Source organism: Haliotis asinina, chromosome 16 (assembly GCF_037392515.1).
Source record: "Haliotis asinina isolate JCU_RB_2024 chromosome 16, JCU_Hal_asi_v2, whole genome shotgun sequence".
Lineage (NCBI taxonomy): Eukaryota > Metazoa > Mollusca > Gastropoda > Lepetellida > Haliotidae > Haliotis > Haliotis asinina.
This window is the reverse complement of record NC_090295.1, coordinates 2,075,556-2,089,071: the sequence shown is the minus strand read 5'-3', so window position 1 is coordinate 2,089,071 and position 13,516 is coordinate 2,075,556. Positions and strand designations below refer to the sequence as shown.

At 41.0% G+C, this 13,516-nt stretch overlaps 1 protein-coding gene across 2 annotated transcripts in view; it reads right to left on the bottom strand.

Moving 5' to 3' along the window:
• Positions 1-13,516, bottom strand: part of LOC137268613 (orexin receptor type 2-like) — a 38,413-nt gene that overhangs the window by 13,610 nt on the left and 11,287 nt on the right. Inside the window, exons 1-2 of one of the 2 annotated variants that reach the window (XM_067803187.1) lie at positions 13,207-13,465; positions 2,207-2,282 (exon numbers count right to left, since the gene is read on the bottom strand). The gene's annotated coding sequence lies outside the window, so the exon portion shown is untranslated. Of the gene's footprint in view, positions 1-2,206; positions 2,283-13,206; positions 13,466-13,516 lie in introns of those variants that run through there. The other variant, XM_067803188.1, reaches the window with a different exon arrangement.

Genomic DNA, 13,516 nt, shown 5'->3' with positions numbered 1-13,516 from the left:
ACGTCACTATGTCGTCATCAAACGTTAACAGTATTGGGCATCCAGTCAGCAGACAGCTGTGTGTGACTCCGCATACATGGTCTCTCTGCCGATAGACCTTTCAAGGGTTTCACGTAGGCGTGCCAACACCGACGTGCCAGATGGAGAAGAACCAGTACTGTGCCACTCTGGCAGCAGCGAAACTAGCGAAGAGTGAACTTGGGTGACCAAAGCAAGTTCCAGCTCTTCAAGATCTGTCCCCATTTGAGCACCTTTGGGAACAACTGGGACGTCGTATTCGGAAACGTCAAAATCAGCGATTGACGAGGAACGCTTTGGCAGCTGCTCTACTAAAGGAATGGGGTCGGATCCCTAATGAAGACGTCAGAAGACTCGCCTTCTTAGTTCGACACCGGGCCCGGGCCTGCATCAGTGCTAAAGGTGGCCACACCCGGCATTGAACAATATGTGCCGCCCAGAAAGCTCCCAGTCGATTCTGTATTGGATAATGCACCTCAGTGTCATTCATGCGAGGTTAGAGCTGCGTCGTGTTTCTTCTTGTTATCCATTACGTAGTGTTGCTAAATGATTGAATTTTGCAATAAAACATTTAATTTTACCATATTTAGCTTCAGTTTTGTTTTAGACCAGAATATATTTGGTGGCGTTCCTTCTGGACGCTAGTTTATATGATGACATGCCATCGTACCCCATTTGCATAGATGGGCCGATTCTCAAGCTGTTTATCACTAGATTGTCTCGATTATGCACAGAACGAGACCGTATGGCTGGAACATTGGTGAGTTCACAATCACAATGTGATAAACATTTAGCCATGATCCCCAGTAATATATCAGCTTGACACATGTGACATTCTATACGAAGGGTCTCCATAGATACCCTGGGAGGAGGATGTAATTATGAACTGTAAGATAACTGGTCTTCTAACTTACAAAGTTATATCCTTAAAAGGCGCGAGGTTACAATGACTCTGCACCCAAACAAGGCCTATAGAACCAATTCCCGTCGTGACGATCTCCCATGGGAGAGCATATGTACTCTTCCTCAACAAGGCCGTGCTGCGCGGAGACTTGACAATGAGTCCGTTCAGTGATGCTGCGGGGTACTTGTTTATCGCTGAGTGAACGTAGGCATGTTCAATCAAAGTCAATGCGTACGATGACAACGCGAGGCTTTGATGTTCAGGAGAGATTCTGTTGAGTGGACGACCTTGAATTCACTCGACACGGACAACAATCAACGACCAGGTCCTGGGGAATGTCAGAGTCATACACTTTGCGCTGCTGCAGTGTTACAAGTAACTTGAGTGGAGCAAGTACTCTGCTGGTTCTAGGACAAGAATAATTACATATCGACCTCTAGCTATTGGTATTGATAAACACATAAAGCTTCACATTAGTAGAGTGCAATCAGAGTATCACATTACTGTTTCAATACCTAGGACGAACTGGATTCATACAACACTCCCTCGCACAAATAAATGTGGAGAGAACTCATTTTACTGAAGTACTTGGTGTAATATGGCTTGTTTTGTTTGTTGTCTAATGCACTCTGCACAATTGCAGATGTCACAATAAACAATGGAATGTTAAGTTTGTGCCAGACAATCCGGTTTGATGTTTTGAGGCACGATCTTTACCTATTTGTTATTTTATATTCCTTTGTCCAAATAGTGCTACTAGTTTTAACTTTCCACGCTAGTGTTAATTGTATTCCAGTTGTTTAACTGTGCTTTGACGACAGTTTTTTATATAATATATACATATTTCATTTCAATATCAAATATATTCTCGTTACGATATGGCTGATGTGATGTCAAATATTATCTCACTCATCCACTTTGCCTATTTGAACCATGACATGATGTCAAGGAAACAAATGGAGTCATAGTATTCGATCTGTTCTGCTTTATCATCATCATCATCATCATCATCATCATAATCATCGTCGTCGTCGTCGTCAACGACGATACTGTCCTCCTCAATATTATTATCATCACCGCATCATTATCGTCATCATCACCACAACCTCTCCGCCGTAATATTGCTGGAATATTCCTAAAAGTCGGCGTCAAACACGACTCACTCACTCTTCTACAACCATCGTCATCATCGTCACCATGAGCAACAGCATCAGCATTATCATCATAGACCAACACCAGCCATACATCGTCACGACGTCAAAATAGTTACATAAACATACTTACCAACAACACTTTTTTCCTCCAGCTGATATGGTTTCCTTAACATCCACTTTTATTGCCATCCCGGTGCCAACCGTTGCTGCGAAACACAATTTCAAGGTGTTACAATCATAAAATAGCGTTAACAGCTTTCTGTATTGTATGGTGCACACATCATTACACTCATCTTTGAGAGATATGTCAAACTATTTTGAAGTAAAGAGCTGTACTGATCCGTGGATATTTCATTTCCGATTTCTTGTTTTGTTGTGTGAAATACAACAGAAAGAAGCCTATCCATTTTAAATATTAATAGCTTTGTCGGAGAAATCTGAATAACATTATAGTGAAGCAATATTGTTAGACGAACATTAGGACTAGTTGAGTATGAATCAGGAGGGAGGTATTAAATCAAAACAACAACGTATTTGAGTTTTGAGTTATGTCTGTCTCAGTTCAGTCGGAGTATGCAGGCCCATAGTTACACGATAGAGGCAGCTGCCAACCTAGATTTCTTTTTCTACAGCTTTTTATGCATCATATTATTGACACTCCTTTAGCATTGACAGTAACTCCCTATTTTAAGAAAATGATCGACGACGCTGGTATGGTTTTACCAAAAGTTTTACAGTTTAGCCATGTGGGGAATCTTCAGAGTGAAAAGTGAGTGAGTTTAGTTTTATGCCGCCTTTACCAATATTAGAGCAACATCACGACGGAGGACACCAGGTGTTGCGGGTTTTTTCTTATCTAAACATGAAATGTCAACGCATTTTAGACAGACAGGTTATATCAACGCATATCTTCCTATATGTTCAATGTTAACGGGCATAACCAGTCTACAAAGTGATCCCACTGATCATAAAAGGAATACAGTGATCCACTAAAAATTAGTGACGATAAGAGGGTACCGCATCCTGCTGAATCGACACTAACCAACCACACAATAAGCATGACATAATCGGCCTTTGAAGTGTGAGTGACTGAGTTCAGTTGTAGGCTGTCCTCAGCAATATTCCAGCTATAAGGCGCTGGTCTGTAAATAATCGTCTCGACCAAACAATCTAGTGATCAACAACATGAGCATCGATCTGTGCAATTGAGAACCGATGACGTGTGTCAACCAAGTCAGCGAGTCTGACCACCCGATCCCGCTAGTCGCTTCTTATGACATGCACAGCCGTGTTTTGTGGCAAGCACGGATTGCTGAAGGCCTATTCTACCTCGGATCTTCACGGATTCGGTCTTTGAAACAAAAGGGTCTCGACCAGACAAAGTAGCTATAGGTCTGTACCAGGTCGGAATACGTGAAGATCTGGGTTAAAATTGATCTTCAGTAAGCCATGCTTGCATTCAGAGGCGACTAACGCGATCAACTTCACTGACACGGTTGACATATGACATCACATCCCAAATGCGTAGATTGATGCTCGTGATGTTGATCACTGGATTAACTTGTCGAAACCGCTGCCTTATTGCTTGACCATTACTGAGTGCGGCGTAAAGTAAACTCACTCACCCACTCACCAATCTGGAACTGACAAGCAAGTAACATGAATGATATCGATTGGTTTTGTTGAAACTAAACATGATACTATTAATTTTGAATCCACCGAACACAGTATAGACATTCCGTATCTTCAGGGGGATCATTCATTGATGTGTACATTCCACTTTCTTCATGACAGCTCATGCTGATAGTGATAATCGATACATTACAACACATATGACTCTACCAGTGAAGTAGAAAGAAATCAATGCATGTAGATATTGATCTTGTGCTTTGAAGGGATACTGAAGCGTGTGAAGTTGTTTGGGCATAGATAACTCGACAGCTGTCACAGTCTCGATGGTTCTCACTTACATCAGCAGGTTTATGGTGGAGGGCTCTATCATTACCATCGGTGCCCAGTTATGTTTGGTATGGCATGGTATAAGAAGACTGAACTGAGAAAATACTACCCATGTTTAGACTCATCAGTGTGATCCGTGAAGATCCGTGAGGGACTTGATCTTCGGTAACCCTTGCTTGTCGTGAGAGGCGACTAACGGGATGGGGTGGTCAGTCTCGCTGACTTGGCTGACACATGTCATCAGTTCCCACTTGCGTAGATCGATGCTCATGCTGTTGATCACTGGACTGTGATCCAGACTTCATTTTCTGAACCATACAACTGGAATAGTGCTGAGTAAAACTAAACTCACTCATCCACTTACTCACAGGTGTTGATGTCGCCATTTATTTCAGTCAGTTGTTCTAAAGCAGATTTTTCAAAATAGTTCATATTGTTTAAAAGTACTGTTTACGCATGGACTCATGTATTGTAAAATAAATTCGTAAAACATCATTGTCATGAGTTCAATAAACAATGAAAATCCTCGAAAAATGGCGAAACATGCACAGTATTTGCACATGCTTTTCGGCAGAGTTGATGAATGATCCTCGTGTAATTCTTATGCATACGATTTGCAGTTGGTTCCCCAAAGTTAGGGGCGAAATTCATCTTCACTATCACCATATGAATATATACACATTATATACAGTGAAAGTTTTAAGTGAGTCTAAACTTTTGATGGGTAGAATATATTGTGTCATCGCTCTAGTTTCCATTGTTTTGGGAGTGTGTATGGTTTTACGCCGCTTTTAACAATATTCCAGGAATATCACAGCGGGGAACACCAGAAATGGGCTCCCACACACTGTACCAAGGTAGGGAATCGAACCCGGGTGATTGTCGTGATGAGCGAACGCTTTAAACACCACGCTTCTCCAACGCCCTTCACCTATTTGTAATGCGGTGGCGTAAATCAAGTATCGCTGCGATTATAGGCAGTCGATCCCTATGCTCACCTCGTACGGCAAGCTTGATTTGCTGAAGACGTATTCTAAGCTGGATCTTCACATGGGGCTCCGACGACTAATAATACTGACCGGGAAAAACTAATTAGGTGATGACGTAATGACCTATCAATAAGCTGATGGGAAAGACCAGACACAAACTGATAGCATTGGTCTAACACAAACTGATAGTGTTGGTCTAACACAAACTGATAGTGTTGGTCTAACACAAACTGATAGTATTGGTCTAACACAAAGTGATAGTATTTGTATTTGTCTAACACAAACTGATAGTATTGGTCTAACACAAACTGAAAGTATTGGTCTAACATAACCTGATAGTATTGGTCTAACACGAACTGATAGTATTGGTCTAACACAAACTGATAGTATTTGTATTTGTCTAACACAAATTGATAGTATTGTCTAACACAACCTGATAGTATTTGTCTAACACAAACTGATGGTATTTGTCTAACACAAACTGATCCGACATACACTGCAGCTAAAAGTGTTGTTCTGGAGCAGACAGGCTGTATTGGTCGGATACAAACTGATAGTATTGGTCTAACACAAACTGATAGTATAGATCTGACACAAACTGATAATATTGGACTGACATACACTGCAGCTAAATGTATTGATCTGGTACAGACTGATAATATTGTTAGACACAAACTGACAGCATTGATCTACACAAACTGATACTATTAGTCTAACACAACTTGCTTGTAACCCGCTGGTAGTGACATGATATGACTTGCTTGTAACCCGCTGGTAGTGACATGATATGACTTGCTTGTAACCCGCTGGTAGTGACATGATACGACTTGCTTGTAACCCGCTGGTAGTGACATGATATGACTTGCTTGTAACCCGCTGGTAGTGACATGATATGACTTGCTTGTAACCCGCTGGTAGTGACATGATATGACTTGCTTGTAACCCGCTGGTAGTGACATGATACGACTTGCTTGTAACCCGCTGGTAGTGACATGATACGACTTGCTTGCATGTACAAAACTTCCTACGAGGTGATAATAGCTTATGGCAGTTGTGGTGCGGAGGTTGTAGAATGGCACCTATCTGATGGCATTGCTGTAACACAACACAATGACCTGACACCACAACCTGACAGCTATACAAACCTGTCTCGACACACGTGGCAGGTTTAGACCCGAGGCAAACTCATGATAATTTATTGGCAGAACAAAAAAAAAAAAAAACAGCGAGAGATTGAAATAGGCATATCGCTCCTTTGAACAGAAGATAATCAGAACCAACATGGGATTGGAACTCACGATCAAAGGTTTCTTTCTCACCTAGGGGAGGCAACTCTACGCGGTACAAAGACGACGCCGGTGCTAACTCGACACTTCTTCGTCCAGATGACATGAAATGCTTTGGGTTCAGCAGAGCGCAGACACACAGACAATCAGAAATGAAAAATGAGATGGTAATGAACTGACACGAATGCCAGTAATGAACTGGCAATTTGGAAGTCAGAATAAATTAAGATGTACGACATTTAGTGATGACCTGGTATATGCTGTTTGGCGATGCATGGGATTCGTTTCACGCTGATTTTACCAGTGTTCCTGTCATTATATATTATTATAAGTCGTTGTTGTGAAACACCCGTGCACGATTTTGCTGCTGACACATCCAGAAATTGACGGATTCGAACCCCGGGTCAAAGATTAATTCCATGTCCAGGCATTGTAAGGCATTGTATGGCGTCCCCTGAGGCAGTTAGGCCACCATTTTCCTCGATTTAGCAACAATTTAGTTAACTCATAGTTAACTTAGAAATAAACTACTTTTGCTATTCAGTTGCGAACCGACACACATGCTATACAGTAATGATCTATAGGAAATGTTATCCCGTGATGAACTGACATGTTATTTAATAACACGTGGTATGTCAAGATAAACTAAGACGTGCCTTGGTGGCGAACTGAATCTGAATTACTTAGTATTGAACGAGTGAGGGTGTTATCAAGAAATGAATTGTCACATATGTCAACTAGTAGTCACATACGTATGATTGATTGATGAACTGACACGTTATTTAGTGCTAAACTGGCACATTATACAGCAAAGAACTGATTCGAAACTTAGTAACGAGCTGACACATTATTTGATAATGAAGCGACATTATCTAGTAATCATGTGTCACGATATTAGGTAATGAACTGACACGATACTAAGTAATGAACTGAAACGACACTACTGACACAATATTAAGTAAGGAACTCACACGATATTAGCTGATGAACTGATAGCATATTTGGTAAAGAACAATGAAATACATTTTCACGTAAAAACGCTAGTGAATGTGTTATTCATTAATAAACAAAAACCGTGTTATCATTCATACACTGACATATCAGCTCATGGGTAGCGACACGGACAATAATTACAGACACTCTTGACACAGCTGATGCAAAATCAATACTTGCATTCTGCTTATGCAATACAATATGCAGTGACAAGAGACGCAGACTGAACCTGTTTGTTATTTGAAGCCGTACAAAGAATACTAGATCTGTATAACGGTCTGTACATACTGGAGTCTGGACTTGACTAGCTACTTGAGCATGTATCATCGTATTTCGATGGTCACCATGATGTCTTTTAACACAGGCGACCTGGAGTTTACCGGGACGAGTGAGTGAGTTTAGTTTTACGCCGCTTTAGCATTATTCCAGCAATATCACGGCAGGGGACACCGGAGATTGTTTTCACATAGGCAATCCAAGTGGGGAATCGAACTCGGACTTGTTACGTGATAAGTGAATGCTTAATCCTCTAGGCTACCCTACCTTCTCGAGGGGTACGAAACCTAAGTAATTGGCAATGTAATGGTTGAGACACTGGAAGCTGAAAAGATTCAATCAGACAGTCACTGTAACTGGAACGACACCTCGAATTGAGAATGAAACCTGGAGCTTCTTTAAGACGTCCAGACCAACAAATCAAGATTGAAACTATTACCCCCACGACTACCATCAATCCCGCTCATCTAAGGAAATAAGAACTTTAATTTGCCGCTTGGCAATACTCGTTCCTGCTCACCTCGGTACACTACGCCGTTACTTTCAGACACACCAAACACAACTTCCATCACAGTTAAATGCAGGCACATACAGAAATAAGTTGCCCTAAGGTTTGGGAAAAGTCAATTACCATATTCATGTGTGTCGCGACCGACCCTGCATTGGAAGACATGCTTATCGCGCCATTTACTCGGATTTAATGAAGATGAACACTGACTTGAAGTCTCCAAACAGTTTAATAATCTTATCTATCATTACGACATCACGCTTATTTCATCCCCTCGCGTCTCAGTCAACCGCACAAATTTCATAGTCTCTCCCTCCCAGTTTACGAACAAGGGAGGTTTATATATCGCCTCTCCATCACCCTGCTCTCTCCGCATCAAGGGCTGTTTCCACAGTTACGGAGCCTCAAGTTCCTAAACGACTGACATATATCTCTATAGCTCACTACGCACCACCACTTCCATGGTCGCGGGTTAACTCGGGAGGCAAAGTGTTGGCAATTTCTGTCTGTTTTTACACTTACAGGCGTCTTCAGATCGTTGGAATGGCTTATTTATCTCCTCTTCAAAGACAATACTGTTTATTTTGAGAACATCTTCCAATATTTGCTTTTGAGGAGGTCTTGTTTGTTTTTTTCACAGAGCCATTAGTTTGTAAACAGGTATTCTTTACCTCGGTCTTCGTATACAAGTTAACATATACGTATAAAAACGTAATCTAAAAAAACTCGTTATTAACCACATGACACTCAACAGCCGGACAGAAAATAATTTAAGAGACCCCCGCGTTGCATGAATGGTAGATGTGAAAGCAGCATGAACTGGTCTCTGGATAGTGGTGTATTCGACACAAACGATGTTCCATGACCTCCCAAGAGGCGACGGTTTTAACACTTGACCAATCGTAATTCGTTCATCAAAAGCAATTATTAAAAGTTACTCATGAAAGCCCCAGTTACATTTGATCTTCAGCAACCCATATTTGTCGCAAGACTAACGGGGCCGAGTGGTCCGGCTTGGTTGACACATGTCATTGTCCCCCAATAGCTCAGATCGATGTTCATGATGCTGATCACGGGGTTGTCTGGCAAAGACTGTTACTTTACAGACAGCAGGCATGCAGCTGGAATATTTCAGTTGAGTTAAGCGCTAAACAACATTGATGAACCTTTGTTTGGACCAGCAGTTTATTCACATGCACAGAGAAACGTGTCATTTTGAACCCGGGTCTTCGGCGTGACGAGCGAATGCTTTAACTACTGAGCTACCCCACCGCCCCTGTGCGACTGGACAATGAACGGGCAACTGTATTTCAGGTTATATGACACAGACTGGGTCCAAATGAGTGTGTGCGGACAGAAGACCGCGACAATTTGGCAACAGGTGTTGCACAGGGTAAGAGTAGGTATCGAACTTCGTTCTGTACGATTTATTTGACAGGCTGGTGATGTATTAATACTTTGTAACATGTGCCCTGCCGCATACATGTTCTAAAGGCAACTAACTGGCGAGGATATGATCGAATCTACTCAAAGCTCGATTCTCTTGCTAAAGTTACCCGGGTAGAATTTGGCCTAGATTTTCAAAGCTCTCTTAGCGCTAAGATAGCCGTAAGTTAGTGTTAATGGTACTTGGTGTAGCACTGGGGGCTAGGAAAATCTAGGAATTCAGAAACTAACGGGACTGGATTGTTAGGTTCACTGACGTGTTAGACACAATCATGTCACCGTATCCCCATTGCGTAGATCGATGCTCATGCTGTTGATCACTGGATTGTCTTCCAGACTTGATTATTTACAGACCGCCCATATAGCTGAAATATTGCTGAATGCCGCGGTACAAGACAATCCATTCAAAACAAATTCTTATGAAATCCTGTAGACAGTGTCGCATAAGAGATGAAGTGAGGTGAGGATAGAACGGCTGTGTGTGCATATGTGTGTGATTGTGCGTATGAGTACGTATGTGTGTGTCTTCGCCTTGCTGCTGTTGCCAGACGTCCGCTGGGGCATTTATAGTGGATACATGCTGCAGGTTAACATGGACACTCCACTCAGGAATACTACCCTCTACCGTCCTGTCGTTATTCCATTCCACCCCTTTAATGGACCACCAGGAAGGGTACGAATACCTATCACGTGTATCCTCCGTTGGTATGACGCTGCGGGGATCGAACTAACAATCTACTGCTCTGCTAGCAGACGATTTGTCGACTGAACAAAGGAGACGCTCAAATGAATGTCATGTTTTCTCGTCATCGTATAAGTTCTGTGACCAGAATTTTCCTAAAACATTAATATACCGTAAACTGTAGACACTCGGAATATCCCCTTTAAAAATTGGGTTGGATATTATTCCGCAAGCTGTACGTGAAATCTGCAAATGAGTGAGTATGGTTTGCGCCGCTTTTATCAATATATCAACAATATCACTGCAGCGAACACCAGAAATTGTCTTCACATATTGTGTGTATGTTGGGAATCGAACCCGGCTCTTGATCGTGGCTAGAGAACGCATTAACCACAAGTCTGCAACTAAAGCTTGCTACGACTACAAATTTTCCAAAGCATACATCCCTTTAAATATACTGTCGACGTTAGAAACAAACAGTTCGTGAATATTTTGTTATTTAGAGTTGGTTGTAAATCATTAACAAAGAAAAACGAATGATTGTCATATTTGGCACTTTCAGGATACAAAGAGTCTCAAACGAAATAAGCATATTGTAACCTTGTTTCCAAATACAAATAAATCACTCGTACTGTAATCCATCTAATCTATGTAATCAGTAACAATGTAATCACATGAAATGAAGAATGCTTCACTGAGCATATTGTAAATGAATACGGATTGACCTCGATATATTTTGTAATTCCTTTAAAGTCAATGGTCATTGTAATTCGCATGAATAGATGTTGTTGTTTTACTAGCATTCATCAATTCATGTTAGAGGCCTCTACCGCCTGACTTTCGAGAGTGATTATTATGAAATCCCACCCAAACTCCGACAAAAACTAGTCGTGGTGTCAATTCATCAGGGGGTAGTCGAATCTGGTTTAATCACGATCAGAGTGCGACAAATTGCATTAAGAATTCTTTAAAAAGAAACTGCTTAACTGCCACATATCCTGAAGATTAAGCTGTTCGTTGCTGGCTATTGTCTCTGTACCTTGCAATATCGTTTACGATCAGAAGTTTCATTCCGTTGTTGCCATACACCGTTCCATTATATTGAAGCCTACATGCCCGCGTCTCCAATCTAGGGCGTCCCAGCAATGGTGGCAGAGTTTTTAATTAATTTCGTTTGATCCTCAATACCAGATGTTCGATATGATATGGTGATCGTCATGGTTAGTACCTCGGGGTTACAGAAGCTGAGGGATACAGGTCGTGATACTCTCTATATAATTATGTCCCTTGGCTACAGTAATTTTAGTTTTCGGTTCCGTGGAAGGCAGATATTTTTTTCATTTTCTAATCTTCCTGTTGAGTAACTTATCACGGTTATGGTGGAAATGTTACTGACACAACACAACACAACACAACACAACACACCATAATACTATAACACGCATTCCATAGGGCTACAAGGTATTGGTGACGAAACCATCTCGTACAGTAGCGAGAATTACATGATACTATATACAGCATTTCATTACTGACTATCACACATTGAACAGACACAAATCATTTTCCGTATTTTCTAACATGTTTAGGTTCAAACATTGACACGGTTTACCGCAAGTTGTTACTAGAAATGTACCATTTCACACTAAAGTATGTTTGGTGATGTGTTTAAATAGGTTGTCTAGTAATATCAAAGAAGTTACACATATTCTGGGTCATAAAGGACTTTCACATTTTTATGGGTATTCATATTTACATCACAAAAAAAGTTCGAATGTCTTCTGTAGATATTCACCCAACCGAGCATGTCTGTTCATGCAACCACGGAGGTGAATTAGAAACAGAATGAATCTCATTTGGTTCTATTCATGAGCGGTAACAGGTGATGGTTGTCTGTATACACAACTGTTCTCTTAACACCAAGGACAGCGTCAACAACAATGGACGCACATGCATAACTGTAACCACCATTCCAGCGCAAATTGTCTATTCAATATATGTCGACTTATTCATGAAAGCAACAGGAAGAAAAAACCGTGTTATATAGTACATGCATATCAATACGCTTGGCGATAGCTCCCGCCCTGGGTTAATGTCAGACGCTAATTATTATCCTCATGAGTCGATAATGAGCTCTGCAAGATGTGATCAATGCTTGGCGATTCTTGGACGCAGATGGCTGTCTGACCTACGAGTTCATGTTCTATGTCGTAGATGACATCTACAGCTGAGGGAGCAGGTGCTCGTAGCTCCTTTATCCATGGTACAACCTTCCACCATCACGTTTTTCTCATACAGATTTTATTTAGAACTCTTTCATATTTGTACGACAAACATCTATTGAACATTAGACACCATAATACCATCTGATTATGATATTACTATATACAACAGTCACAGTGTGGGTGGAAATCCCATCCCCAGATTCATAGCACTGAGAATAGCTATATGCTTTTATAAAAAGAATTGAGCATTTACAAATAAATTCATTCCAACAGGGCTTTGTAGACTATGCGTATGAACAAATTGTTTAAGCGTTGATGTTTCTTTCATGAAAAAGAATGTTAAAATAATAAATGTTACTAACAAATTTTCTGTTACAGCCATATGATGTGAATTCTTTATTGAAACTGAAAAGCTTGATATTGTTGAACTGGTTATAACTCTGCACAGTTATTATACAAACAATGGAGAAACGGATAACAATATTTCTTGCATTCACAACATCAACAATGTTCTTAGTTGCATGAAGACAATGCGAGCGTCACTTTACAAGAAGTTCAACCATACCTTTCAGCGTGTACACCAAGCATGCGTAATTCCTACCCATGTATTTCAAAGAGAAAGTAAATACACAGTTTATATGCACAAGAGATGATAAACCTTATTTGAAACTCCTTAAAGAGTAATGCAGGTAATGTACGTGGCATAAGTCACTATCCCAGCTCAAGAAAAGCTTTTAGTTGGACTGTATTGTCCATTGTGTTTACATACCTTCAGCCCAAACATTGCCAACATTAGTAAGCTCCGAATGAGAATCCATTAATTCCAAGTAAAGGGAAGTTGTAAATTCCACTGATGTGAGCCGATCGGGATAAGGCAAATTAGGAACAGTCTTGATAGTCCAACTCTGTACAAGAGAATAAGGCTCAACAGCCGGCGCTCGGCTGCTGCGGAACGATCGATGCCAGTCATTCTATAGTCAGAGGGATTTGGTGGGAGGTTTCATCGTAAAGAGAAACTTGGTTTCAGCATAGGGCACTTTACATTTGCACGGAGAGAGGGACGAATCGGCGCTTAGAGT